Below are 5,446 nucleotides of genomic sequence, written 5' to 3' on the forward strand. Positions count from 1 at the left end.
TACTATGGGTTATATATACCAAAGTGATCAGGGTGAAGTGGAGTCGAAATCCGGATGTCTGTCTGTCCGTCCGTCCGTCTGTCCGTCCGTCCGTCCGTGCAAGCTGTAGCTCGAGTAAAAATTGAGATATCATGATGAAACTTGGTACACGTATTCCTTGGTTCCATAAAAAGGTTAAGTTCGAAGATGGGCAAAATCGGCTTACTGCCACGCCCACAAAATGGCGGAAACCGAAAACCTATAAAGGGTCATAACTAAACCATAAATAAAGATATTAAAGTGAAATTTGGCACAAAGGATCGCATTAGGGAGGGGCATATTTGGACGTAATTTTTTTGGAAAAGTGGGCGTGGCCCTGCCCCTTACTAAGTTTTCTGTACATATCTCGAAAACTACTATAGCTATGTCAATCAAAGTCCATAGAGGCGTTTCCTTCAATCATCTCCAAAAATGGAAGAAATCGGATAATAACCACGCCCACCTCCCATACAAAGGTTTTGTTAAAAATCACTAAAAGTGCGTTAACGGACTAACAAAAAACGTCAGAAGCACTAAATTTTACGAAAGAAGTGGCAGAAAGAAGCTGCAGCCAGGCTTTTTTTTAAATTTAAAATGGGCGTGGCCCCGCCCACTTATGGACCAAAAACCATATCTCAGGAACTGCTTTACCGATTTCAATGAAATTCGGTATATAATATTTCCTTAGCACCCTGATGACATGTACGAAATATGGGTGAAATCGGTTCACAACCGCGCCTTCTTCCAATATAACGCTGTTTTGAATTCCATCTGATGCCTTCTCTGTATAATATATACATTAGGAACCAATGGTGATAGCGGAATAAAACTTTACACAAATACGGTAATTGAAAAATATGTAAATGACGTATAATGAAATCTCGATTATCACTTTATCATGCGAGAGTATAAAATGTTCGGTGACACCCGAACTTGGCCGTATGTTTTTTAATTAAAATACATAATCTGAACCAATGACACGTTACAAGATTGGGCCTTCTTTACTTCAAAAAATAAATATACAGTGCACTCGCGGTAACGTGAACACCGTCTAACGTGAACACGGGCTAACTTGAACACGCTTTTTTTACATTGACTACTCTGTAACGTGAACAAACATACTTAGAAAGCTCAGTAACGTGAACAAAATTTGTGTTCACTACACTTTTTATTAACATACGGACAACACTGAATACATTAAATTTTATTTTTTAAGATCGGGGAATCCCCTAATATTGAAAAATTTGCGCAAATTTTTACCATATGACAACGACTTACTTCAGTTGAAGGTTTTTTCTTTCGCGGAGTGATCAATCAATCGGAATGAGTTCTAAAAAATTGAAGTGTTTGCAATTAAAAGAAAAAGCAGACATTTTAGACAGTCTGAAAAAAGGAACAAGTGTGACTAACTTAGCAAAAAAATATAATGTCGCTAAGTCAACAATATGTAGTATTAAAAAGAAAAAAGAAGCCATTTTAAAATGCGTGAATAATACATACCAAGGACCGGTAAAAAGAAAAACTTTAAAATTGTCAGAGCTTCTAGCTATGGAAAAAAGTCTATACCTTTGGTTCATTCGGATGCGCGGAAGGAATTGTCCTGTAAGCGGATTAATGCTAAAAGAAAAGGCTAAGGAATTGCATTCCCTACTTAAAGAAAACTCGACCGGATTCAATGCTAGTGATGGATGGCTCCAGAGACTAAAAATCGTTTTGTATGTCTACTTTTCTTTTTAAGACAGGTAACTTATCTTCTCCTCGTATCTGCCACTTTTGTATTTTGCATTTATATCCTAAATGTAATAGAAATTCAAAAAATCTAATCCAACAATGAAGGGGGCTAATTCTAAATTTTAAGGTTTCCTCTTTTGCATCAAATACTTCACTTTTGTAATCATAGTGTTCATAAAGTCCTTAGGTGTACAAATGGAGCAAGCCTGGTTTGATCTAGTCCCAGTTATAATGTTTAAAACTTTTCCATTAATTAGTGTTAAAAATAATTTAAAGGATACTTCCACAGATTTTCCATCACCAATTGATATTGTTACGGTTTTCAAGGCATTAATCTCATTTTTTAATTCCAGGTGCTCTTTTAAAACCACTTCTTTTGCCTCTTTTATGTACTCCAGTTTAATGGGACGGCAAAATTTCAACCGTTAATATCTTTTAAACGGTTGGGTTTACGAAAAAATCAAAAGAGACCATATTTTAGAGCATTCAATTTCCTACAAAACCTAATTAACAAGATATTTTTTCAAGTAGTTGGAAGCGAGATATAAATTTTTCTATCTGATAATAAGAAAAAATAGAAAACCGTTAGGCGGAGGACCTTCCCGTTACAATTAAAAACTCATATTTGGAGAGGCTTTCTTAAAGGTGTCTAGGAACCTATTTTTGCGAGTACCAATTGAAAAAAAAAAAATAATAATTTTTGAATCACCCTAATGTACATGTACATATATAGTAGGTGTAAATTATTACAATTTTTGTCTTTTCTCCACTCTGCTCTCTCACTTCAATTTCAATTTTTATCACCACACTTTTCAGTTTTTATTTTTTGTTTCTTGTGTTATATTTCCACTTTACATATGTACATATGTATATGTATGTGGTTTATGAGTATGTTATTTCCCACACTGCACTCTTGTCACCACTTTGTATTCTTTTATGTTTTCAGTTGCACTTTTTCATATCCACATGAAATTTTATTTGTAATACATATATCCTTTTTGTTTTTTGCAATTTTGTCACCACCGAGGTATATGTACGTACATATGTATAACTCCGTGTGTATATGTATATATATATATGTAAAATTTTTTTGCTTCACTTTGTCACACCAGTTTTCTCAACTGTACACCACCGTTGTTTGTTTTTCTTTTTTTTATATTTTTGCACCAGCGTTTTTTTCACTTTTCACCATCACCAGCAAGCTTTTTGTATTTTTTTCCAATATGTATTAATATGTCACGTTTATTTATTTTTAGTTTTTGTTCTTACGGTTTTTCACACTTTTGACTTTTGACAATTTTTCACCGTTTTTTTTTTTTTTTTTTTTATACCAGAAATGCACCTCTGAAGGGTATTTAGCTTCGGTGCAACCGAAGTTAACGCTTTTTCTTGTTTTTTTTTCCAGGTTTCACCGTTTTTATTTTGTTTTTCTTTACTTTTGCAATTTGATTTTATCACGATTTTTCACAGTGCTTTTTTTGTGTTTGTTAAATTATAATTTTGTGCACATATAATGTGCTTTTTTATACTTGTATATGTACAAGCATATATATTATTTCACTTCACGACAAGTCCAAAAAATTTAGAAACAAAGCAGTATTCACTTTCACCATGATTTTGTAATTATTGATATTTACCGCGTCGTCGCGTCACCGTGATTAATTTAAATTTATTTATTTATTATTATTATTTTTTTTTGTTATCACTAGTGCCGTCCGGTACGGCTCGAAGGACCATATATAAATCGATGGTACCGTGTACCGATGTACTCACCCGTTGATTAGCGACGAAAAAAGTGCAGACGAAATGATGCGTATATGCGCGCGGATCGTAATAAAAAGGAGATCGGCCGCCGTCCGTCAGTCCCTTTTGTTCATTATGTGCGGTGTCCTCAAGTGTGGTGTATATGGTGCAGGTGTGTTGAGTGTGAGGTGTGGATGTGAATATGATGCAGATGTGGAATATGATATGTGGATGATGTAGATGGTGTAGTCGTGTTGAGTATGGTGTGTGTGTGTGGGGTGTAGTTTTATTATATTAAGAGGGGGGTCAAGTTTCTTAAAAAGTAGGGAATCAAGAAATGGATCACCCTATAACAATTACAGCAAGTAAGGAAGTGTCATGTCGAGTGCGACGTATTTCTGTTAGCGGTGTAAGCCGAAAGTGCAGCATTCGTTAGAGCAGAGATACGTGCTTAGATAATGTGTGAAAGTCAGGCTTACCTATATGTTGCTTTAGCAAGAAGTGGGTTTTTTCGGGGGCACCAGGTCTTTTTCGAGAGCCGGGAAAAGGTCGCTGATGGAAAAGGAAAGAATGAGCAAATCCAATGTGAAAGTGATGCTCATTGTCTTTTTTGACATCAAAGGCATCGTCCACCATGAATTTATTCTTCCTGGACAAACCGTCAACGCCAAGTTTTACGTGGAAGTCATCAAGAGACTCAAACGAAGGGCTATAAGGGAAAATGCTTCCGTGACGCATTTAATGCATGAAAATTGCCCTGGCAGCGCCGCATCGACGTAGAAGGAGTCTTTTTTGAAAGTTTTTAAAGAATTGTAACGATTGATTCAATAAATGTTCTTAAATCGACTCAGTGCTATTACTTTCCGGACAAACCCTCTATTTTTTGGGCGTAAGATAAAATAACTTGAGAACACTATTTGTGCAAAGGTTTATGCGGACACATTGTTTGGTTTTTGATTTGTATAATGGAAAGTGAAAAATAGATGGAATCTAAAAGTGTGATATCGGAGGTATGCGAGGTTTTTGTCTGATGTCGCCCATTATTTAGGAATTTGGTAGAAATTGATCTGGTTAGCGGTGCCATGCCCTTCGCCTTGAACATGGCTGTGCTCCGGTTTGTAACTCGTCCTTACAGTTATACCATAAAACGCAATATCTCAATTTTTGCTCTAGTTAGAGCTTTCACGGAATGACACACGGATATGCAGACACTTAACCGGATTTCAACTCGTCTCGTAATCCTGACTACTTATGTATATGTATATAACTTTATGTTTCCAGGGACTTCTTTTTCATTGTGTTCATATCAAGAAAAATGAAAGAAAACCTCAGTCATTATTGATAGAAGTGTATGCTGAACATGCGCTAGCTGAACGCAGCTGCCAAAGTGGTTTAACCGACTTAAAAGTAGTGATTTTCGAGGAACTGACCTCGCAGAATCTTTAGGAGTAACACAAGAAACCATTTAAAATCGTTTAAAAGCAGCAGTATATATTCAAAGGCGAGAAAATTGCCATATACAAAGATAATTTAGCATGTAAGATATGCTCCTTGAATCAACGGCAAAGCCATATAGTCATAACGCCAAAGTAATGTTTTGTATTTTGTGAGATCAGTGGAGCGTACAGTATTATGAGCTTCCAAGCCCGGGTTAAACCATTAATGGGAAAAGCTACCGACAGCAACTCACCAAATTGAGACGAGCGATTAACACCCAGAATTTGCGACTAGGCAATAGCAACAGTGACAAATTATGAGTAGACGAAATCTATGGAAACGAAAATATTGGCCAATAAATTGCCACACTGTCGCATGGAGATTCACGACAATTTTACACCTTTTATACAATCACAATAACAAAATAAAATTTCGGGGCAGAATCAACAACAAACGGGAACAAAAAGTTAACCTTAGAGGAGGAGAAGGACAAGAAGAGAAAGTATGAACTGCATTA

The sequence above is a fragment of the Bactrocera tryoni genome, chromosome 3, assembly GCF_016617805.1.
Source record: "Bactrocera tryoni isolate S06 chromosome 3, CSIRO_BtryS06_freeze2, whole genome shotgun sequence".
NCBI lineage: Eukaryota > Metazoa > Arthropoda > Insecta > Diptera > Tephritidae > Bactrocera > Bactrocera tryoni.